The 25,893-nt window shown below is 40.5% G+C and overlaps 1 long non-coding RNA gene and 1 other non-coding gene across 2 annotated transcripts in view; one reads left to right on the top strand and one right to left on the bottom strand.

Moving 5' to 3' along the window:
- Positions 1-755: 755 nt before the first annotated feature.
- Positions 756-25,893, bottom strand: part of LOC103164698 — a 48,745-nt gene continuing 23,607 nt past the window's right edge. The window contains exon 3 of the long non-coding RNA XR_003754621.1: positions 756-923. This is a non-coding gene — a long non-coding RNA (uncharacterized LOC103164698). The remainder of the gene's footprint in view (positions 924-25,893) is intronic.
- LOC114806822 lies at positions 15,720-15,875 on the top strand. The gene has a single exon (XR_003754880.1). It is a non-coding gene; the product is annotated as a U1 spliceosomal RNA (small nuclear RNA).

Below are 25,893 nucleotides of genomic sequence, written 5' to 3'. Positions count from 1 at the left end.
GCTTACTGTGTGCAATGCACTATACTAAGCACTTACTTTCAAGAAGAATTCAAGGGAACAATTTTTTACATCTTAATGGTAACAGAAAAGGCAGGGGAAAGAGGAACAAAAACATCACTATTGGCTTTAAAGCTCTCCATTACCTTGCCCCTTCCTACCTCACCTCCCTTCTCTCCTTCTCCATCGCAGCCCACACACTCTGCTCCTCTGGTTCTATCCTTCTCCCTGTACCTCAATCTCACCCTGTTTCACGGCCAACCCCTGGCCCCTGTCCTACCTCTGGCCTAGAACACCCTTCCCTCCTCAAATCTGCCCGATAATCACTCTTCCCCCTTCAAAGCATCTCCTCCAAGAGGCCTTCCCAGACTAAGCCCTGCTTTTCCTCAGCTCCCCCTCTTTTCCACCTCACCACACTTGCTCCCTTTGCTTTTTCCCTCTCTCTCTCCCTCACAGCATTTATGTATACATCTATATTTCTATTCTATTTATTAATATTGATTTCTGTTTACTTGTATTGATGTCTGTCCATGCCCCACCCCCCACCCACAACACCCTAGATTGTGAGCCCATTGTGGGCGGAAATTGTCTCTATTGCTGTATTCTACTTTCCAAGCACTTAGTACAGTGCTTTGCACACAGCAAGTGCTCAGTAAGTACCACTGAATGAATGAATGAATGGTCTTCCAACTCAAAACTCATTTCCACTTCATTTGACTTCCACAGAGGGGTAGAAAAGATGGGATTACCTTGCCAATACATTCAAAGTAAATCTCCTTTGCTCAATTTTTAATGCTTTGATCGGGTAGTTCAGCTCAATTTGTTTGGGGATAGAACTGCCATTTCAATCCAGTAATCTACTTGCTATCTTGAAGTTGTCCGATTGACTTCAATCTGGTGACTGGAATTTTTAAACTCACGTATCCCTGAACAATAATGAAAAACCATAAAAATCAATAGAGGACAATTTAGTAGAAAAAGCAAGCGAAAATGAAAAAGTTATTATATTTTCAATAAAATAATCATATTCTACAAAAAATACAAAAAATCGCCAACAATAAAAAAGGAAAAAAAGGCCTAAGGAATCTAAAGGTACTACTGTAGTAAGTATTGTAAAAGAAGCAGCGTGGCTTAGTGGGAAGAGCATGGGCTTGGGCTTCGGGGTCGTGGGTTCAAATCCTAACTCTGCCACTTAGCTTTGTGACTTTGGGCAAATCACTTCACTTTGCTGTGCTTCATTTCCCTCATCTGTAAAATGGGGATTAAGACTGTGAGGTCCACATGGAACAACCTGATAACCTTGTCTCTACCCCAGGGCTTAGACCAGTGCATGGCACACAGTAAGCGCTTAACAAATACCATCAGTGTTTCAAAGCAGCATGTCTTAGTAGAAAAAGCCCGGGCTTGGGAGTCAGAGGCTGCGGGTTCTAATCCCAGCTCCACCACTTGTCAGCTGTGTGACTTTGGGCAAGTCACTTACCATCTCTGTGCCCCAGTTACCTCACCTGTAAAATGGGGATTAAGATCATGATCCCCAGGGTGGACAACCTGATTACCTTGTATCTACCCCAGCGCTTAGAACAGTGTTTGGCAAATAGTAAGCATTTAGCAAATACCATCATTATTATTACTAATGTTGTTCCTTGGTATATAGATCTACCTAAGTACTGTGCTAGCTGTACCGAACAAAAAAAGATGCATCATTGTCAAAAATAGTAGAGATGAAGTAGGACAAGTGGACAAGTAGGACAAGTATTAAAAGTTATTTTAATACTTTAAAGGCATGCCTACCTATGTCTTGTGGCTTTAAAATTAGATGTTACATCTTTAAAAATCAATTAATGGTATTTATTGAATGGTGTATTATATGCAGAGCACTGTACTAAGTGCTTGGGAGAGTATAATACAACTGAGTTGGTAGACATATTCCCTGCCCACTATGAGCATAACGCATAGAGGAAAAAAAGTCTCATTTCTAAAAGCATAACAGAAAGTTGAAATGTCAGTTAAGAATGCATTTTTTTAAAAAATAATGACCATTTTTTTAAAGGCAACATCACCAAACCTTAAGACATTTGGAGGAGTCTTTTTGGTGTTATGCATAAATTGGAGACATTCTTAGTCAGTTCCTATTAGACAAAAATAATTTGAAATAATGAATACACATGCATCAAATATTCTCAATGGTAAATTTGCATTATGAAATGTAATTATGATATTGACAGGTGTTATAAAATACAGTGGGAGGAAAAGTGTCCTCTAAGTCCCTTTTGTGCTTGGGAGATTTGCCTAAGCTAATTTGAAATTAAACATTTTTTTATTACAACTTGAAATGTCACTCTGTTTGCATTAATGTCTACCCAACATGCTCTTCAAAGTGTGGTAATTAGCAATTAGTCAAGAAGCGCTCATCCTGTCTTGGGTCTCATCTGCATGGTTATAAATATGATATTTCTTTTCCTTGAAGTTTTGCAAAGACTCCTAGGACTTGAAGATATCTCAAGAGGCCCTCCAGCCTCTAGAAAGGACATACTTGAACCTCATTAGAATGGTGGAGGCCATCTCCCAATTTGTCCCTCTTTCCCTAGAGTGGTCTCCTGTGGATGAGCTGGGGACAACCAGCATGGGTCTGGTAGACAGAAGGACTGGGTTCTAATCCCAGCTTTGACGAGAGTATGCTGTGTGACCTTGGGTAAGTCACAATTTCTCTGGGCCTGTTACCACATCTGTAAAATGGAGATTAAGACTATGAGCCCCATGTGGGACATGGACTGTGTCGAACCTGATTAACTTGTATCTACCCCAGCACTTAGAACAGAGCCTGGCACATGGTAAGTGCTTAACAAATACCACTGAAGAAAAAAAATCTTCAGACCCCTCGGTAACAGGAAGATGGAGGGGGGAAAGAGAAATAACAGGGCAGAGAGGAAGAGAGACAAAAACCAAGAAAGTGAGAGAATGTATCAGTTCTTGTTGTTATTTGTAAAAATCACCAAGGAAGGTAATTTCACAACTTCTTCAGTAACCTCTTCCAGTTTTTCATAATCAGGAAATTGAGAAATCCTTCCTGTTGCATTCTGTCAATTTTCTTACGTGTTTTCAGTGGAGATAAAAAAAAAAAACCTTTTAATTTTTAAAAAGTGTACTTCCTAACGATATAATAATGAACAAGAATCTAACCATTCACAGAGAGTATCATTTTTAACTGTCTAAACCAAAGCAAAAATGTTTGAACCATCTGAAAAACAAACTATGATAGGAATAATATATATACACCTTACTGTACAGGAAACAAGAAGAGGGGACACATAATATGAAGCGAGCAGTGAGGTAAGGAAATGCATCATAAAGAGGTTGCCAGTGCTTGTTAAAACCAGACCTTCTCCCTCACCTACTTTAATACAGTAAACTCTCACTGAGACGAAACCCAAGGGAGAGTCTAAATTATTTATTCTGAAGCTTCTTCATACTAAATATCTGATGTGTACATGAGTCAGTGCTTAAGTAATAGGTTATATAAGATAGATACATAAATGTTATGAAAAGTGGGGAGTAATTGGGTATTTCTATGGGGCAGAAGTGTGATGTATGACATCTGGGGAATAGACATCATTCCTATCCCCTACTTTAATCCTTTGCCTTCTCTCTATCCTCCTAGTACTACTAGTAGTGTTCATTGAGTCCCCACTTGATATGGTAAACTGTACGATGTATTTGAGAAGCACAAAATAGTGTAGTGGCATACTGCCTGCTCTCGAGGAACTCAAATTGGACAGAAACAAAAAGAAAAAAATATTACTACTATTACATTAAAAAGACACCATTCATACTTTCCCTTATCTGATTTTTTTCTCTCTCAATATTTTTCCTTTTACTTCTGTATCTCCATATCCATTCATCTCTGCCTCTTGACCTTTCAGTCTTGACTATATTTGAGTCCCACTTCCTGAGGTATCTATCACCTCCATCCCTTGGTCAATCAATCCATTCAACCATATTTATTGAGTGCTCACTTTGTGCTGAGCACTGTACTAAGTGCTTGGGAGAGTATGATATAACAAAAAACAAACATTCTCCACCCACAATGAGCTTAGAGTCAATGGTATTTATTGAGTGCTTACTTTCTGCAAAGCATTGTACTAAACGCTTGGCTCAGTTGACTCTTCCAAAAATCTGGTCACCGGGCTTTTATTGGCCTTTTTAAGGCACTGGGAATAAGAGCAGTATTAACAATCAATATGATGAATAGTTTTTCCTCTAAATTATAGAGCCTCCTTCAGTCAAATACAAGAGAATGTAAAATGCAGTAACTATAAATCTGAAATAAAAATCATACACTTCGATGAGGAGAATAAGTTTAACACCCACTACAGTATTTACAATTCAATGTTTAATACTTAATTTTCCTTCTAAAGCTTACCAGATGATGGCAAGAATTCACAGTAGCCTTTCAAAAGGAAAAAAAAGAAAGCATCTTTTAAGTTGGAGCTGTCTTGTTTGTTTCCTGACAATGTGCCAACTTTAAGAACACCTGGCAAATTCACTGAAGAAATTATAGCTCTGCTCAAACTACTGCCCTGCTGGAGCAAACCAAGAGGAATAAGGGGAAGAGTAATGAAACTGCCAGAAAAGATAGATAGAATGGCAGTTTTAAGCACCATGATAAGTGACTAAAGTGAAGGAGGAAGGATAGGTGTTACCGTAGAAGGCATAAAACCTAATGACAGTTTGTTGGGAGAGTTGGAAGTTGTATGACTTAATATCAGGCTGCATTTGAAGACTTCCGTGAGTGTTTCAGAGGACCTGATACCAGGCTGGCTCCTTTTTATTTAATCTATGGCATCCCACTCTATGCTGGCAGATCAACATGGACTAATGGAGTCAAAAGACACAGGATCTAGTCCTGGTTCTGCCATTTCCCTGCCCGGGGCAAAGTCATTTTACTTCTCTATTCTTAATTTGTAAAACGGGGCAAGCCAACTGTTCTCCCCCTTCCTTTTAGGCTCTGCATTTGGGTGGCACAGGGACTCTGCCCAACCAGATTATCTTCAACCGATCCCAGCTCCTTGTACAGTGATTGGCACATAGGAGTGCTTGACAAACACTATTCAAAAAAATCAGTTGAGCATAAGGGATCAGTACTGATGATGACTGAGGTATCCTACTTTGCTGACAACTGGGTTATGCTTGAGAATGATGCAGCAGAAATGGAAAGGAACACTTAAGAAATTCAAAAAAAGATCACGAAGAGTGATATGCAGAAAGGAAAAAAAATAAACTGAGTAGGACAAAACCTAATAAGAAAGGAGGGGTGAAAGTGGTAAATTAGGAAGAGAACTAGTGTCCCTGCTTCTACTAACATTAGATCCCCAGTTATTTATCCTCAGTGGAAAGAGCTCGGACTTGGTAGTCAGGGGTCATGGGTTCTAATCCCAGCTCCATCACTTGTCAGCTGTGTGACCTTGGGCAAGTCACTTCACTTGTCTGTGCCTCAGTTACCTTATCTGTAAAATGGGGATGAAGACTGGGAGCCCCACGTGGGACAACTTGATCACCTTGTTTCCCCCCCCCCCAGCGCTTAGAACAGTGCTTGACCCATAGTAAGTGCTTAACAAATGCCATTATTATTATCCAGTAATCCTATTAATGCCTCAAAACATATGTTCATTTTATAGGGGATAATAGAGGTTTCCTACCTGGCCCCATCATGCCCAGCTGCCCAGATTTGGGGCCCTGCCTCCTGGAAACTCCAGCCCAAAGATATGCCAGCTGAAATCTGTCAGACTTTCCCTCCTCTCTCTCTTCTGCTGCCTGGAATATGTTCTAGTGAACTTGCAGAATATCTGGAGCCACATGCTGGCTTCTGAATACACACAGGACTATGTATCTAAGGGACTTGTTTTTTTACTGACAGTACATCATGTATTTATCTAAGGGTGTTTAAGCCTTTGGATCTGGTTTAGCTCTTCCTTTACTCACTACACATAATAAGCTAAACATCTGTGTCTAATTTCTAAGTGCTTAAGAAATACGTGAAGGCACCATGGCTTTTTTTCCCGTTCCTCCTCCTCTACCTCTGCTAGATTAACTTTCATTAAGTACCATGTGATGTCAATTGCAGTCCTGTGGTTTGGAATTGTGATTAAAGATCGCTTAAGGAATCCAGAAGCCAACAAGTAACAAGTCCAGTATAACTGTAAAGCCCTTTCCTGGATAGTGCTTTCTTGCTTGACTCCTCATTAAGGGTTTATGTGGCTTGACTGGTTGAATGTTATGATTTCTAAAAAGTAACGGGAGTGTTAATCCTCCAAGGGCTGATTCTATTCCATTCCCATTTAATGCAATGAAAGCAGTGATGATTTCCACTAAATCAAAAACTTTCTTACCTCTCCAGTTCTAATGACTCCTTCTCTGCAGTCTCGCATTCCCTCCTGCCTTCAGAACATCTCTACTTGGAAGTCTGCCCAAAGTCTAAAGCATAATGTGTCCAACACAGTTCTCATCTTCTCATCCAAATCTTTTCCTCTCCCACACTTTCCCATAACTGTAGATAACCCCACTAAACTCTCTCACAAATGGATAACCTTGGCATTAACCTCAACATCTCTCTCATTCAACCTGCATATCCATTCTGTCATCAAATCAGTTCTACCTTCACACCATTTCTAGAGACCGTCCCTCCCTCTTCATCCAAACTGTTACAACACTTATCCAAGCAATTAGCCTAAAAAAGGAAAACTTGACTACTACATCCGTCTCATCGCTGACCTCCTTGCCTCCTTGTGTCTCTCCACACCACACTTCACTTTGCTGCTTGGATCATTTTTCTAAAAAGCAGCTCAGCCCATAACTCTCCTCAAAAGTCTCCAGTGGTTGCCCAGTCATCTTGGCATGAAACAAACTCTTTCCCTCAGTTTTAAGACATTTAATCAATACTCATCTTACTTTGCTTTCCTACTACAACCCACTCTGCACACTTCACTCCTCCAGTACCAACCTACTCACTGCACATTCTTCATTCTCTTCCATGCACACCAGTCCATTGAAGCTCAATCCCATCCAATCACTTCCCACTCCTCAGGGTGTTCTTCCCCATTCCTGCTCCATCCCTGTCATCCTCTCTCAGGGCCGCCCCTCATCTCCTACCCCCTGCACCACCCCTTGGGAACTTACTCCCTTCCAAACCTTCCTATTCACTGTGCCATCCCTTCCTCCACCATACCTCCCCCACAGCTTCAGCCAAGTGCAGCCTGTGGGATTCCTTTCTCCATCATGGGAAAACTTACCTTCATCCTTGACCTACTCCTGACCCAGTCACTTCTCCTCCTTGCATTACGGAAATCCGACTCTCCTCAGATAACACTGTCTCACCTGCCACTCTCTAGAGGGGGAATCTCATCTTCTCCCGCTCCCAAAGGCTCACTGGGAAGGGGGGGAGGAGTCTGTTCCAGATTCATTCTCTGTTAAATGTGATTTATTTGCACCTCATAAGTAGGAATTTTGGAGTTTTCAATCAGTCAGTGGTATTTATTGGGTGTTTACTAAATACTTGAGAGAGTACAGTACTATACAGTTTGTAGACATGATTACTGCCCATGAAGAGCTTACAGTCTAGAAATGGAAACAGATACTAAAAAGAAATTAGAAAGGAGAAATGGCAGAGTACAGAGAGATATACGAATGGTGTGGAATCAGTCAGTCATATTTATTGAGCACTTACTGTGTGCAGAGCACTGTACTAGGTGCTGGGGAGAGTACAATATAACAATATAAGACATTTCCTGCCCAAAACAAGCTTACAGTCTAGTCATAATATTTAATATAAATTAAATTATACATATATATGCTGTGGAGCTGGGAGAGGGGAGATGAATAAAGGGAGAAAGTCAAGGTGGCACAGAAGGGAGTGGGAGAAGAGGAAAGGAGGGCTTAGTACGGGAAGGCCTCTTGGAAGAGATGTGCCTTCAGCAAGGCTGTGAAGTAGGAGCTGAGGGAAGGTTCAATGTAAAGGGCTTAAAGTGCAGAGAGCTAAGTGCATAGGTGATGCAGAAAGCAAAGCGAGGGCTCGGTCAAGAGAAGATGTGATTTTAAGATGGCTTTGAAGGTGGGGCTTTGAAGGACTGTCAGATATGAAGAGGGAGGGAATTCCAGAGGGAGGAAGTGGGCAAGAGGTCAGCAAGACAGATGAGATCAAGGTCTGGTGAGTAGGTTGGCATTAAAAGCAGCAAAGATTGCAGAATGAGTTATAGTAGGAGACCAGTTAAAGATGATGGTAAGGAATTTGTTTGATTCAAAGTGGATGATTAGAGGATTTTGAAGAATGGGAAGAAATGGACTGAGTTTTCTTTTTGCAAAATGATCCAGGCAGCAGAATGATGTATGGACTGCAGTGGGGAGATGAGAGGCAGGGAATCAATAAGGAGGCTTCGGCAGTAGTCAAGGTGGAATACAATAAGTGCTTGGATCAACATGATAGCAGCGTGGATAGAGAGGGAAGAACACTCTAGAGATGCTGTGAAGGTGGAACTACCAGGATTTGGAGAAAAATTGAATGTTTATGGGTTTTCTATACAGTTTGTCTATTTTGAATGTGTTTGATAATCTTTCACCATTTGCATCTTTTATAGGACAATGTAGTCCAATGGAAAACACAAGAAATTGAGAATCAAGATATCTAGATTTGAATCCCCATTCCTCCACCAGCCTACTGTTGACCTTGGGTGAGTAAAGTTTATGAACCTTGTTTCTGTATCTCTAAAACGTTTGTTTTTTTATGGAATTTGTTTAGCACTTACTATGTGCCAGACACTGTGCTAAGCACTGGGATATATCAATCATATTTATTGAGCATTTACTATGTGCAGAGTACTGTTCTAAGTGCTTGGGTGAGTACAATACAACAGAATTAAAAGATACATTCCCAGGCCTTAACGAGCTTACAGTCTAGAAGGGGAGACAGACATTAATATAAGTAACATAATATAAAATTCAAAAATATGTACGTAAGTGCTTTGGGGTCGGAGAGGATATTAAGTGTCCAAAGGTCACAGGCTGAGGTGCAGAGACAATGCAGAAAGGAGCCTGAGTCAGGGGAAAAAAGGGCTTAATTGGGGAAAGCCTCTTGGAGATGTGGCCTTAGTAATGCTTTGAAGGTGAGAGAGTGGTGGTCTAGTATATATGGAGGGGGTGGAGGAAGGAACGGGAGGTAGACACAAGCTAATCAGGTTAGACACAGTCCCTGTCCCACATGGGGCTCAAAGTCTTAATCCCCATTTTACAAAAGAGGTAACAAAGGCACAGAGAAGTGAAATGACTTGCCCAAGGTCACACAGCAGACAAGTGCATACGTATCATCATTAGAACCCATGTCCTTCTCCCGGGCCCATGCTCCATCCAATCGGCCATGCACATTGTGAGGCTGATGTGGAACCAGAGCTATATCCAAACTCATAACCTCATATTTACCCCAGTGCTCATCAAGGGCTTAGTACAGTGCTCAGTACACAGTAAGCTCTCAATATCATTTATTGAGCACTTACTGTATGCGGGAAGTAGCCAGGACAATAACCCAGAGTCTATGAAAGAGCCACAAAATGGGCTCTTCCCATTTTCACAGCCACTGCTGCTCTAAGATCCCCAAATATTTCTGAAGCTGTAGATCTGAGAAAAATCTATCTTTCCTCCCTGTGCCACCACTTTCAAGCGTGGCTTAGTGGAAAGAGCATGGGCTCGTGAGTCAGAGGTCGTGGGTTCTAATCCCGGCTCCACCACTTGTCTGCTGTGTGATCTTGGGCAAGTCACTTCACTTCTCTGTGCCTCAGTTACCTCATCTGTAAAATTGGGGATTAAAAAATGTGAGCCTCACGTGGGACAATCTAATTACCCTGTACCTACCCCAGCGCTTAGAACAGTGTTCAGCACAAAGTAAGTGCTTAATAAATACCATAATTATTATTATTTTAGCCCAAGGAAGACAAGGCTTGTGATAGCTCCTACCACACTTCTCTTTTTCTCCTGGTGTTGACCTTGACTTCACAGGTCAACTCACCCATGCACTACCCTTTAAAGCCTGAAAAATACCTTACCTGTGATTTTAGAAATGTCATTTCAAAGGCTGTAAAACTTTCAGATAATGAGGAGCCAATTCCATAGGAGGAAGATTAACTCAGGGGATAACACAAATACTTTTAAAGGAGAAAAAAACAACAGCCATAAAATGTTGATTTCTAGTTTCCAAGATGTGCTCAGAAACACATGTAAGGCATCTAGCTGGGATGGAGCCTGGCTGAATGAAAATACTAAAAAGAAAATTGGGGGTTTAGATTTGTTAGACCCTGGAATGATAAGTTAAGAAAAACTGCTGAATTTACTGACTTACAATCACTAAATCATGGTATTTATTTCATTTCTGTATGTGGAGCACTGTGCTATACACTTGAGGGAGAACAAAAAAAAAGTTAAGGGACACAGTTCCTGCCCTTTAGTAATTTACAATCTAATCTGCAAAACACCATCAGAAGTAAAGATGTGTTTCTTCCCCTTTTTGGACTGGGTGGTGGGAACAAGCATAGGAGACAGGACGGCATTCAAGACAGCAAACTAACCCCAGAAGGGCAGTCAGTCAGTTATTCATATTTATTGAGCACTTACTGTGTGCAGAACACTGTACTAAGCACTTGAAAGACATAATATAACAATATAATAGACACATTCCCTGCCCACAGTGATCTGCTAAAAAAATCTCCTGGAGAACGCATTCACAAACAAAAGAAATGCAAACTTGAAGGGGAGGAAAGGGCACAAGACTTCAATCAGACTGCAGCCTACCTCCCCCAGTGATGGCCATATTTAAAATATTCCTCACGGTGAATGCAACATATGCTGTATTGAGGCCCCGATACTTCGGGCCCCACCAAAAAGCTATACTTTAAGGCTAAAAAAAATCTGCCCTTAATGGTTAAATTCAATCTATGCAGAATCCGAAGAAGGAATACGATGATCACTAGGGTCCCTTTCAAGTCTGTAGTTTGATGACTATGTAAGTGGAAGAAGAGTTGTTTTTGTTATTTTGGTGGACTTGGAATTTTTACAAGAAGATTTTAGAAGAGAGGGACAGGGAGATAAAAACAATATCATATTCTTCTTCAGCAGCTTCAAAATAGCCAAAGATTTTTGCCTTTAGATTTTCCACTGCACTTTTGATGCCAGCTAAATTTCTATATCTTTCCCTGTTTATTTTACCCAGGATGGTGGCTAAGCATTTGTAAAGAAAATCACTCTATCTGCATAATATATTTCTGCAAATGGACTAAAAGTAATTTGAAGTTCAGTGTTAATGAGAGAGCGAATGCAGGGAAAAGTGACATAAGGAGCAGTTGAGGTTTATTGGAAATCTTCACAAAGTAGACAATTACGAAGCAATTCTTTCTACAGGTCACACTTTCTATCTTCCACCTTGGTCTTCTGTTCATATTAGAAATTTTAATGAGACCACTATATTAAAGAAATGAAAGGATGGTTCTTTTTCTTCCATATATCGGTTGTGGGTGGTTTTCTTCTCTTTATCAAGGCTCATTTTCACAGCAATCGTTTGTTGGATCAAAAAGAATTTCATAAGCTCAGATGAGAAAATATGCAATGAATGTTTAACCCTCTGGAGGCTTATTTCACACTGCCAGTCTCCAGGATTTGTTCCTATGCCTAATTGACTCCTGAGAAATTAGGCATGAAAATTACTCCGCCGGTGATGAAAAATAAGAAAATCTAGGTTTCTACAATATAATTTTAATGCTAGATCTTACCCAAATCAAATTGCAATTGAGAAATAAAAATTCATCTAGCTAGTTAGGGTTCAAAAAAGGACCAGTAAGAAGAACAATCAAGAGGGAGCTAGATGGGAAGTTAGAATAAAAAGTTAGATATAAGTAGGTACTGAACTAAATGCTTGGGAGAATACAACAAAGACATGGCCTTGCCCTAGAGGAACTGACAATCTAATAGTAGAAACAAGAGTAAAAGCCTGGTTTTGACTGGTAAAAGCAGAGAATGAAAAAAAAAAATAATAATAATAAAGGGCATGTGTAAATGTTACAACCCTGGCTATTGGGATGAATTGACCCAGAGATGGAAATCAATCTGTCTCTTGGCAGAGATGGATTTTTAGGAGAGCTCTGATTATGGAGGGATCTGTGGTCTGGTGGGATGAAGGGGCAAGGAGATGGAAACGGGAGGAAGGGATGCATTGAGAAATGGGTCAAAGGTTGGTGAGTTGAAGTGAGACAGGGTAGGAAGGTATGATACTCTGAACGTTGCCCTGTGTCTTTTCTGGCTTGAGGAAATCTTTTGGAGGACAGTTGGGTCATCCCCAGGCAAGTCCAACTTTGCACACCCTTCCAAAAGTGTTTTCCCCTTCGGCAGGGGATAGGAGAGTCGTAGCGGTTCTCCCACAGATACCTATTGAAGCAAGCCCCTTTTAGTCACTGCCATGATTGCCCCTGGATTACAGTCCCTCTAAACTCTAAGCTCATTATGAGCAGGGAACGTGCCTGCTAATTCTGATGTTGCATTGTTCTGTCTCAACACTTATTACAGTGCTCCGCACATAGTAAGTACTCAATAAATTCCATTTGACTGATTGAGATATCAAAGTGTCCCATCTTCTAAAGAAGCGAAGTCAAAAGGTCATGCAACACTCCCAGGTAGTGTCTGAGGGTGTCAGCATGGGGAAATTGAAAGCCTTTATGGCACTGGTGCCAAGCCTCAAGTCCCACTCTACTTCCCATGAAGTGAATGTGACAAGGTTATGAGGCTTAATCTAATATAAAAGCAAATACTAAAGACCAGAAGTTCCTAAATAACAGACCAAACCAGATCTGAACAGAATTACTGAGATCTAAAAATACATCATCCCTCACAGCCCTATAGTGTTTTTCTTGCTTTCTTAAGAAGAAAACTTGATGCAATAATACTAACCTGGTTTTCCTCCTACTTGTCTGACCTCTCTTTCTCATTTCCATTTGCTGGCTCCTACCCCACCTTTCATCCTCTCCCCAAGCATCTCTTCTAAATACCTTACTCTTCTTGCTTTACACTCACTCTCTCCGGGCACTTGGCCATTCACATGGCTAAAACTAACACTTCTACCTGTCTCTCCAACCTCGACTTCTCACCTGACCTATAATCTTCATTCATTCAATAGTATTTATTGAGCACTTACTATGTGCAGAGCACTGTACTAAGCGCTTGGACTGTACAATTCTGCAACAGTTAGAGGCAGTCCCTGCCCAATGACAGGCTCACAGTCTAATCAGGGGAGACAGACGGCAGAGTAAAACAGAATGAAACAAAAACAAGACAACATTATCATGATAAATAGAATCAAGGGGATGTACACCTCATTAACAAAATAAATAGGATAATAAATGATATATACAAATGAGCACAGTGCTGAGGGGAGGGGAAGGGAGAGAGAGGAGCAGAGGGAAAGGGGGCTCATCTCCTCTGCCTCCAGGATATCTCCACTTGGATGTCCTGCCAATATCTCAAACTGAACATGATTAAAACAGAACTAATTTTTCCCCTTAAATCTACTCCTCATTAGAACTTTCCCATCTCAGTTGATAACACCCTGTCCCCTGTCTTCTAAAACCATCACCTGAGTTTCCCCTTGACTTTATTCTACTCTCAAATTCTACCAACTGCCAAATTCAACACACACCTCGTGGATCAAGCCCTTCCTTCACATCCACATCACTATTACCCTGGTACAAGCTCTGATCTTGCCAAGGCTAGAAAAGTGCATTAATCTATCTCCTCGCTGGTTTTCAGGCTCTTCCACTCCTATCTATCCTACACCCTGTGGCATGACTCACTCTAGAAATATAGCTTAATCCACATCTCTCCTCTCTTCAAATACCTCCACGGTCCTCCTGGGTCTCTATGAATCAAAAAAGCACTCAGTCTGCTTCAGGGTTCTCCATCTGTGGTCCCACCTTACCTATCCACTCTCTTCATTCTTATCAAAACAATTTCCTGGCTGTACCTTGCTTGCAACTCTCTCACCTCAGTCCCTTGCTCACACTGTTCCACCTACTTACAACTCTCTTCCTCCCTCCATCCCCATATCAGACAAACCAGCTGCATGGCTCAGTGGAAAAAGCCCGGGCTTGGGAGTCAGAGGTCATGGGTTGAAATCCCAACTCGGCCGTTTATCAGCTGTGTGACTTTGGGCAAGTCACTTCACTTCTCTGTGCCCCAGTTACCTCATCTGTAAATTGGGGATTAAGACTGTGAGCCACACATGGGACAACCTGATCACCTTGTACCCTCTCCAGCGCTTAGAACAGTGCTTTGCACATAGTAAGCGCTTAACAAATGCCATCATTATTAGCATTATTATTATTATTTCAAAGCCCTCCTAAAATACCATCTCTTCCAACAAGACTTCCGGATTGACTCTTTCCAGCACAGTGATTCATACCATCCCTTAAACCACCTCTAGTTTGTATTCACTTGCATATACCCTTTCATTACCCATGTACATCTGTGCACTCTATTTTGATGCCTTTTTTTGGTGTTCGTTAAGTGCTTACTATGTGATAGGCACTGTTATAAACCTTGGGATAAATACAAAGTAATCACGTTGAATCACAGTTCATGTCCCACGTGGGGCTCATGGTCAATCCCCATTTCACAGATGAGATAACTAAAGTCCAGAGAAGTTAAGTGACTTATCCAAGGTCACACATCAGACAAGTGGTATAGCCGGCATTTGAACCCAGGTTCTTCAGACTCCCGGGCCCGTGCTCTATCCACTAGGCACACAGCTTCCCTAGTTGTAAATATATTTTAGGTTGGTCTCCCCCATTAGAGTGTAAGACTCTTAACATGTCACGTCTGTTTCTGTACTTACTAACTTCCTAGTCCAGTGCACGACATAACACACCACAAGCGGGCACTCAATAAACGCTTCTACCTTAACTCAATAGATACAACTGATTACTGTAGGAAAATGAAGTGTGGGCAAAGCCTTATAACTTTCTCCACCAGGGGAGAGAGAAGAGAGCATAGTCCTCCATCTTTCCTAATCTTTGGTGGTCCTCCATAGCTATATGTCATGGTGAGATGCCTCTCCGATTGCAGTGGGTCTCTTATGATGCTTGAAGAGCACTGTCAGATAGGTTTTATTATTCTATATTCTGGTTCTAAAAATGGGACACTCAGAAAAGCAGATGGGTAGAAAATATCTTTGAAATATAGTTTTCAGTTTGAAGTTCTTCCTAATTTCATTTGCAACACTTAAATATATACATCTCTTATTAATCATTCACCAAGTCATGGGAATCATAGAACCAAAACAATTAACCAAGGCAGCTTGCTCCTTTGGTGATTTCTGGGGTGTACAGTGGCTGTACCTTTTGTTTGTTTTTATAGCACTTGTTACACTTAATCTGTGCCAGTCACTGTACTAAGTGCTGGGGAAGCTGCAAGCTCATCAGATTGGACATAATCCATGACCCACACAGAGCTCACAGTCTTATTACCCATTTTAAAGATGAGGTAACTGAAGCATAGAAAAGTTAAGTGACTTGCCCAAGGTCACAGCAGACAAGTGGGGGACCAGGATTAGAACCCAGGTTCTTCTTACTCCCAGGCCCATTCTCTAACTAAAAGCCATGATAGGGTGTTTTTTTTTCCATCTCCCAAGTCTCCTATACCTTCTGGAACTCATGAGGCAGGGGGAAAAACATGATCACAACGGTGGTTTCCTCAGGGTGAGACATCCATTATACTTTGGGTACGCTGATCCCTGGAATTCCCCCTAATGTGGGAAATTCAGCTGCATAATTTGTGGTGTAGGGGTGCCATCAGTGCTCTTTTTTCCTAAAGACTGTAAGCTCCTTTCAGGCAGGGATCACGTCTACCAACTCTGTTGTATTGTTCCTTCCCATGTGCTCACTCTACACAGAGTAAGCACTCAATTAATAACCACGGATTGATTGACCATGTCCTCATCTAATATCAGAATTCAACTTCACCTCCAGATGAACAAAAGGGATCGACGAGTCAAAGCCATCTCCAAGGACTATGCTTTCTCTCCAGTACCAATGTTTGTCTTTGCCCTTTTAAGAATGCATTTCTATGAATATTCTACTGCAAGATTATCAAGACATCTACAGTTATCTGCAACCTCTGTTCATCAGCTCAAGGATTTGAGTGTCCGTGATGTGACAAGCTGTGCGGTGGTTAATGGTGAAAAGGTTTAGACTGTCACCACAAGAAGTCAGAGTTGGCACCCCTCTGAGACCACTCTTAGAGATTATAATGTTTTGATTGCTGACTGTTTTTAGCCCTGGGCAGAGTATGTAAGGGAAGAGTCTGCACTTCTCTCTAAGAGACACTGCATCTGTCTCCTTGGTTGCGGGCTCTGAATCTTGCTGCATCAATTTACATTCTGAAGGTTATCTTTTCTGCCAGAAGAACTGGGAACAGAAACATTTTAAAAATGAAAATAGAAGCCCAGCTTCTGAGGCCACAACATTTATACACCATCTTTGGAATTAACTTTCTTAGAAATTTTTATTTTTCTTGGTAGTTGGAAACCAATTATTTTTCAAAAACTTCTGTAACCTCATGTGTCTGCTTGGAGTTATTACATTTTTGAAATGATAACAGAATAATGGTTTCTGGGTGTTGGAAGAAGATGCCCATTTCTCCACTCAACTCACTCTGCCTCAGTGAAAGTAGAATACCAAAATAAGAGCCCTAACTAGTGTCATCAACTAAGCCTAGCTCTAGGATTATGAATATCCCTCCTCCTTCCTCCTAATTTGAGAGTGCTTCCTCAAGATCATTGCCTGAGTATCTTGCCTTAATATCAGTGAAAAAAATTATATAAAAAGAAACTATACTGCATCTGCCCGCATTACCCCATTGCCCCTAAGAACAGAATTCTGGATTGGCTTCATTGGCAAGAAAATTAAGTTGGGCCTTGAAGGAGATATGATTTTAGTATGGCTTTGGAAACTGGGAAAATGGTGGTCTGTCAAATATGAAAGCTGAAGGAGTTCCACACCAGAGAGGTCAACATGCAGAAAGATGGTAGCAAGATACAGTGAGGTACACCTAGCTACTGTTAGGTGGTAACAGTTACATAAATAATTAGCTACAGTTAATGTTTCCACCATTGTCAGCTATGCACTTTTTTCCAGATTTGAAATATTAAGCCCCTTTCTCATCCCTCTGAATATTTGGGGGGGCTCTTTCTAAACCATGTTTTTATTTATAAGTCTATAATACGTACTATTATTATGAATTGAACATTCCAACATACTCTACTGACAGAAATGCAGGACATATTTAACAGAAATGTATTCACCTTCCTTTTCAAGTTGACAACTTAACTTTTAATAACTTTCCACAATGTTCAAATGCTGCTCGATTTTGACTTAATTACAATAAATAACTGGTTATGTCAGACGTCAGTTGTTTGATAAGGTTCTAATCTTGGGTAAATAAAATGTACCTCATTCATTTGGCAAGAGATGAGACAGATTAGGTATTGATGGAAGGAAACCAAAATGTTCACTTAATTAAAATGGTCATCATTGTCTCAGAAAGAAAATTACAACAGGTATTCCCCCCCTCCTAACTTTAAAAAACCCATCCATGAAGGAAATGAAGTTGACAGAGCTGAAATGAAAGGCATAGATGCTCCTGTTATTGAACGTTAACGATACTTTAATGAAGAGCAAAATGATGCCAACACTGAGAAATCTAAAGTATTTTGCATTTCAGCTTCTGTAAAAATATCTTCACTTATCCGATTAATCCTGTCTCATGACAATACTCAATATTAATAGGTACATTTTAATGCTGACCAGGTAACACTATTGGCTTGTTCACGGTCACCTTTTCCAGTAAAAAGGCTATATAAGGTACTGGATTTTCCTACTCTGAAATTGGACCCCAAATAGTTTAGATCCAACCAGAGCAGGAACAAAATAAAAGCACAAAATTGAACTTTTGGGCCATGATCCAGGTAAGTGGAGCCAAAAGAACCTTGAAATTGAGAAAGGGAGATTTTTTTTTTTAATCTGGCTTATTCATATAAGCTGTTACTTTCATCAGAGAGTTGCCCCACACTGCATTTCACTTTGCCTGGATAGGCAAAGTACATTTTCAGATGATTGTTTTCAGTCTCCTGGGGTAAGTAGAAAGCAACTGCAGAAGAGAACTGGCAGAATGAAGTTGATCTCTAAAAACTCATAAAGCTTGTGCAAATCAAAGACTTCAACAGTTTCTCTTCAACACAGAATATCACATGCATAATATATATTTTTCCAGAGAATATAGTTGTTATAATTGCTTTTAACTATATTTGACCCTAGGCATAAGCTTCTGAAAGGCAATAATGACCTCTCCTTAGTCAATGATTTTAAACTCTCAACTTTTTAATGTAATTTATATTTGATTTAAAACTTCCTGGCTTATGGTAATTCTGATACTGAAATGGCATTTTAAGAGCCCAGGGAAACTGCTAATGTCACTAAATGGGGAATGTCTGGCTGCAATCCAGAGAGTAATTATTAGTTGAGTTTATCACCCCGTTCAAGGCAAAAATCTTTAGAATGCTGAAACATCTATTCTTGGGTCAGGGTCAACTCTGATCAACTTCCAGAATAAATCAAGAATCCAAAAAAAAAAGTTGAACAAGACCAGCCTAATACCCTTGAGAATAATTTACATGTTTCAAGTTAAAAAACTAAGCAAAAATTGAGTGAGCAACAAAAAGTACGGATTTTTTCACCAGACTGATTATCCTAAGGAACTTTACTAATGCCACCAATGTTTCACACTTTTTGCTAAAGCTGGACAAAAACAAAGGCAAAACACACCATTCATACCAAAGATCACTTTTAAATATCCAACTTGAAATGCTTTGGGAAAGAGGATTTATCTCATGATTATAAGACAGAGTTTTTCAAGATGAAATAAGATTCAGTGCCCTTAAAAAACCTATAGTGAAGAATTCAACCTACTGCCTCTGACAGCTGTAACATATAGTACTTTGGCTTTTACATTTAGTTGTGATACTATTGAATGAATTTCTATTGTCATCCTATATAGCTGTCTTATGGTTCAAAGATGATGCTACTGATGCTGAGATTTTTTTTTTTCCCTCACATGTGCACAGGTGACTTATAAGCCTGACATAAGACAACACAATCTCCTTGACCTCATATCTCCTGACAGGAGCTCTTGTTCACGTCCTCCCTTCTGTGTGCTTGGCACATAGTAAGCGCTTCACAAATACCAACATTATTATTATTCTGCCTGGAAGTCCCTTCAGCTTCACATCTAGCAAACTACTGTTTTCCTCATCACTCAAGACCTTCTGAAATCAAATCACCTCTCCCTCCATAGAAGAGATGCCTTCTCTTATTAACCTGTCATTTCCACACACTATATATCCCACCCCAATTCAACTCTTGGATATTTACACACACAGTTACTTCATCCTACCTGTAATTTTAGTGCCTGTCTCCCTCCAACTAGATTGAAAGCTCCTTGAGGAGAGGAATCATGTTTACTAATTCTACTGTACTCTCCCAAAAACTTAGTACAGGCTCAGTACACAATAAGGGTTTAATAAATACTCCTGGAATAATATATGTATGCAACAAGTCTAAGCTCCTAAATCCTGTTAATTCTTCTGCCATAATATTAAGTGGAATCACTTTATCCTCCCAACCTTTAAACCATCCTGCTGGTACATGCTCTTAGAACTTCCCTGATAGGCTACTTTAATCTCCTTTCAGTGCTGGTCTCTGTGGCTAGTCTCCCTCTTTTCAGTTGATCCAATATTTCGCTGCACATGTCTTCGTAAACAACTAAACATCAGTCTCCTCTTCCGAATTATTCCAGTAGCTCCCTATTAATTGTACTGTAAAACAAGCCTCTCCTTGAGTTAACTCCTTCTTACTTATTTCCTTCCTTTTTTAAAAATGGTATTTGCTAAGGACTTACTTTGTACCAGGCTCTCCACTAAGTATTCCCTGACAACCTCAATAATGACCCTCTCTCAACTCTCCTATTACCAAACACATTGCTCCTGGCCTCTCTCCGTGCATGAAGTGCCTGTCCTAAACAACTTTACCAAGCCATACCCCTTCCTTCTTCAAAGCCCTGCAAAAATGTCACCTCTCCAGAAGCCAGTCATTTGACTAATTCCCCTCCTCTTATCACCCCTTCCTGTCATCTCAATACCCAAGTTTATATGTTTTGTTCATTCACATATTTGTTGCTTATATCTATTTTCTTGCTTTTCATTATGATGTAGTCTACTGTCTCAACTAGTCTATGGACTAGTTGAGATCAGGGATAGCAGTTGGTGCATTTTTTGTAGGTTCTCCAAGTACCTGGACCTCTTTTTCAATGACTTTCAGTGATGCATTTACCCTGTTGGTCTGGAAGAGTTTCCCAGTAGATTAGAAGGGTATTCTGACTCCATTTTCCAGCCTCTTGTTGCATCCTCAGGCACGGCAGCATAGATTAAGGTGAACAGAACCAGACTTTTTACACAGCTCCGCTTCACTCCAGTCATGGGAAAATGATCAGACGGGATTCCTTGAGTACTACCTTAATCAATCATCCCATCATGCCATAGCCCAAGAAATGGTAGGGAGTTAAATTTAATTAGCGGTTTTCCAGAGCAGACTTCAATGCTAGGAGACCGACTTAGTTCTAGGACTCATTTGTTTGTGATCACATTTTGTCTTTAATGTTGACGGTAGCCTACCTATGAGACTGATGGAACTGCTGAAGGAGTCAGATGCGGCATCTGTAGTACTAAATGCTTTTGTAAAACATAGTGTAAGCTTGAGATAAAGTCAAGCATCAGTGGCCAATGATACATTCACTGAGCTTTACTGTTTGCAGAGTGCCGATGCTAAGTACTACCTGCTTGAGGGAGTACAATACAATAAGGTTGGTGGATACGTTCCCTGCCCACAAGGAAGCTTGCCTCTAGAGACTGTAAATCTTGGAAAATATATCCCTGAACCTGCCCATCCTGATTTAGAGTTTACTACCAGAGCAGTGAACTACTCACTGGGAGAGTACAACAGAGTAAATAGACTAGATCCTTGCCTTCCAGGAGCACTGTCCCCTTAGCAGAATTATCCATTCAATCGTACTTAGAGCGCTAGCTGTGACAAAACATTATTTCGGTTCACTAATACTGAATAGGGAATTCAGTATATCTTTAAGGTTCAATGTTACCATATATTCAGTGCAAACATCAGGTACAAATTCGTTCACTGGAAAATAGTCATTCTAATAGGCTGAGTAATGCAGGACTGCACGGACAAGCCCAAACACCACTAACCTTCTCCATGTCCTATTTCACTTATTTTCAAACCATCTTTCCCCTCCTAGTCCTCTGTTGACCCCTGAAACAATAGTTAACCATACAACTTTGTTAACCCAGGGATTTCAAGAACAGAATCATCACACTGTGTCAAGAATGACTATCTAGATTTAATAAACGTGCATTTATGCTTTTCTCATCACAATTGGCTATGATAGCGGTAAGACGATCTTTTCTCACCTTTTCTTCTCTATCAAAACCTCAAGGATGAGTCAGCAATTAAATGTTAAAAGAATAAAAGATGGACTTTGAAACAGGCTGCATGAATAATTTGCATACCCTGGCCTCATATAGTAACAGTGAAGATTTCTTTCTTTTCCGTAACATCACCAAGTCTTCTGTGCAGTCCTGAATTTTTAAAGAGAACACCCACCCACCACACTATTGGTTAGTCATAATGTGTAGAATATAGAACAGAGTACTTCTCGGAACTAGTCCTACCATAAGACTAGTACATTCTACCTAGAATGAGCCATTCCGATTAAGAGAGATCAATCGATGTCGCTGCTGTGCATATGCTGCTTGGCTTGTATTTCATTATTTATGGCTCTTGTTGCTTTTCAAAGCTCATGCGGCTTCTTTTTTTTCTTCTGTTTAAGAATCTACATGTGATTTTCAGTCCAGTTCTCACTACCGCTAAAAATCTTGCTGTTTGTGCTCACATGGGGAGCCATTATATGAAGTTATCAGGGGGAGGTGGTTGCCCTACATCACAGTACAATGTCAATGCATACAATGTCAGTCCATATGACAATGTTCCTTGGGTCTATTAACTAATAATCATAGCTGTGGTGTCTGCTAAGCACTTACTATGTGCCAGGCACTGAACTAAGAATTGGAGTAGGTACAAGATAATCACGTTCTACATCAGGTTCACAGTCTAAGCAGGAGGGAGAGCAGATACTGAATCCCCATTTCCCAGATGAGACAACTGAGGCACAGAGAAGTTCAGTGACTTGTCCAAGGTCACAGAACAGGGAAGTGGCAGAGCAGAAATTAGAACCCAGGACCATGTTCCTGATATTTAAGTACTTATTAAGTGCTAGGCAAGTATACTATGCACTGGGGGAGACGGAAGCTAATCGATATCCCACATGGAGTTCACAGTCAAACCCCATTTTTCAGTTTGGGAAATGGGGTACAGAGAAGTTAAGTAACTTGCCCAAGGTCACACTGTAGACAAGCGGCCAAGCTGGAATTAGAAACCAAGTCCTTCTGACTCCCATACCTGTGCTCTATCCATTAGGCCACACTGCTTCTCTTGTCCTTCACTCTCTTCGCTTCTTCTCTCTCTCTGTCCTCCAGACTGTGAGTTAACTGTGGGAATGTGCCCCTATCTCTGATGTACTAGGTGCAGAGCGCTACACATATTAAGCACTCATATGAATGATTGATTTCTATTAAGACAGTGGCCCTGATGAGGGACAGGAACTGTGTTCAACCTGATTTCTTGTATCTATGACAGTGCTCAGCACAGAGTAGGTGCTTAACGAACATCACCTTTATTATTTTTACAAAGATGAAGGATAAAGGACGCAGTGTTGCATAGTGAAAAGAGTACAAGTCTGGGAGTCAGAGGACATGGGTTCTAATCCCTGCCACCACTCGCCTGCTGTGTGACCTTGAGCAAATCACTTTACTTCTTTGGGCCTCAGTTCCCTCAACTGCAAAATGGGGACTCATTCAATACCACTGTTCCTCCTAATTAAACTCTGAACCCTTTGTGGGACAGGGACCTGTCAAACCTGGTGTAGTGGATAGACCACGGAACTGGGAGCCAAATATCATGTCTTCTTCTCTCGACTCTGCCATTTGTCTGCTCTGTGACCTTGGGCAGGACACTTCTCTGTACCTCATTTAACCTCATCTGTAAAATGGGGATTGAGACACACATGGGACAGGGATCATCCAATTCAATTTGCTTGTATTTAATCCCAGCACTTAGTACAGTGCCTGGCATAGAGTATGTGCTTAATACCATCATCATTATTATTATATTATCTACCCCAGCATTAGAACAGTGCTTGACACACAGTGAATGCTTAACCAATACCATTATCATAATTATCAGTGATCTTTGGGCATTTAATCATCACCCCAAACTCAACCCCACAGCACCTATGTACATCCCGATTATATAAATTATTCATATTTATTAATCTCTGTCTCCCCCTCTAGACTATAAGCTCATTATGGGCAGGGAGCATGTCTACCAACTCTCTTGTACTATACTCTCCCAAGCGCTTTTACAGTGGTCTGCACACAGTAATGACTCAGTTCCACTGATGATATTAGTAGTAGTACATAGGCCAACGTCCACTTCTAGCCACAGTTTTTTCAACTTTTAATAGTGAAATGGACCATTAATGGTGGCATAGACCACTGGAGGAGAATGCTGGAGTGTGCACCCTAGTCCCACCTCTTCCCACAGCTAGCTATCTGACCTTAGGCTAGTCGCTGTTCTTTAATTACTCCATATATTCAAGAGAGCAACTGAGGTGGAATGGATGAATGACAGTCGCAGCATGAGAATTCCTGCTATGCCTTTGAATATGGTGAAAGAAAGAAACTGTAAATTAAAATTCTGATCATTACGAGCACTAAAAACAGGGTCAAGAGTAAATGAATTAAGCATCAGTTCATAAGCTGACAAGCAAAACTTAACAACAGTGCCAATGTTTCAGTTCATTGCATTCTTATAATTAAGGCAATCCACTTATTCAATAGCATTTAGTGGATGTCTACATTGTACGGAGCACTGTAGTTGCCATAAAATGAATTTAAAGCAAGGACATGGCCTATTAAAAGGGATTGGCAGGGCTCTGTTTGGAGGACCTTACCACATAAATACTATAATTTTCCTACTTTTATAGAGGAACATGAAGGACTTTTCTGTAGAAGCCTTTGGAGTTGGTAACTTTGAGTCTCACTGACACTCATAGTAAACATTTTGGGAAGTGCATTTCCCTATGCGCATTTTCCTATTTTCCTATACTGAATTTAACAATAGGGGAACAAAAATAAAATGGGTTATCTTTCTCCTCTTCAGGCCCATAAAATAGTCCCTGTGTCTACTAATCAGCTCAAATCTCCTTTCCCAGGCAGAAGGGCATTTAGCGACATGATTCCCTGGGTTCTTCTGGATAGTCTCCCTTCCAGCCCAAATATATCTCGAGGAAGGAAATAATTCTGCTTCTAAGCTTTCCCAACAGAGGCTGCTGCCAGAGAAAATGGCTTCACCTCCTTTACTGAATCCAGTTCCTTCCATCCGTGAAGTTATGCTGCAGCATAAAAGCTATCACGGCTATGCTACAACCAATCTATCTTTCCCAGTATCTAGGACAAGTCACTTTCTGGGCTTGCTAAAATCAAATACATACAATCCTTCCCCCACATCATAAGAGTGTTTTTTCCCCCTCTCAACCCATTCCCGTTATGGAGGGAAAATTCGAAAGATTATAGACCAAAAGGTAAAGGGGAGATGAAAGCTAGGAATTATGAAATCCAAGTTCTTTCCTGGTCATTAGGCAAATGGCCACATTTCAAATGGAATATCTCAAATAAGGATTTAATCTAGCTTAATAAGATATCAATGATATGTGAATTAAATACCACTTTGTTGTTACTATCTTTATTGAAGTGTTGCAGCTATTCACTTACAAACATAAGCTTGTGCTTAAGATGTGTAATTGAAATCTGTTCAATCTCAACATTTTTATTGGTTTTTAATGAACACTGAAGGTCTAATGCATCCAGCATGGACTAAATGTCTTTGCAAAATTTAATCAAGAAGCTTCTGCAGCAAAAGCAAGTGTGGTATTGGAAATTGAAAAGAATTTGGGGTCTTAAATACTCAATAAATATGATTGATTTTTATTATTCATTCATAGTAATAAAAATAGTATGTGTTAAGCACTTACTATGTGCCAGACACTGTATTAAGCACTGGGATGGATACAACCAAATCAGGTTGGACCTAATCCCCATCCCACATGGGGCTCATAGTCTTTATCCCCATTTCATAGATGAGATAACTGAGGCACTTAGAAGTGAAATGACTTGCCCAAGGTCACACAGCAGACAAGTGAGAGATGGGATTAGACCTCACATCATTTTGACTTCCATGCCTGTGCTCTATCCACTAGGCCATGCATTCCAAGTTCACTGAAATAGCGTAACCTACTGGAAAGAGCACAGGCCTGGGAGTCAGAGGATATTGATCCAGGCTCCCCTACTTGCCTAATGAGTTATCTTGGGCAAGTCGTTTGATTTTTCTGTGCCTCAGTTTCCTCATCTGTAAAATGAGGATTCATTGCCTGTCTTTCACTTCCCTTAGACTGAGCCCCATATAGAACAGGGACTGTGTCTGACCTGATTATCTTGTATCTAACCTACCACTTATGTTGCACATAGTAAGAACTTAAATATAAGAATTATATTATTATGATACTATTAAGTTTAACCAA

This window comes from Ornithorhynchus anatinus, chromosome X1 (genome assembly GCF_004115215.2).
Source record: "Ornithorhynchus anatinus isolate Pmale09 chromosome X1, mOrnAna1.pri.v4, whole genome shotgun sequence".
Taxonomy (NCBI): Eukaryota; Metazoa; Chordata; class Mammalia; order Monotremata; family Ornithorhynchidae; genus Ornithorhynchus; species Ornithorhynchus anatinus.
This window is presented reverse-complemented; position numbering and strand designations above follow the sequence as displayed.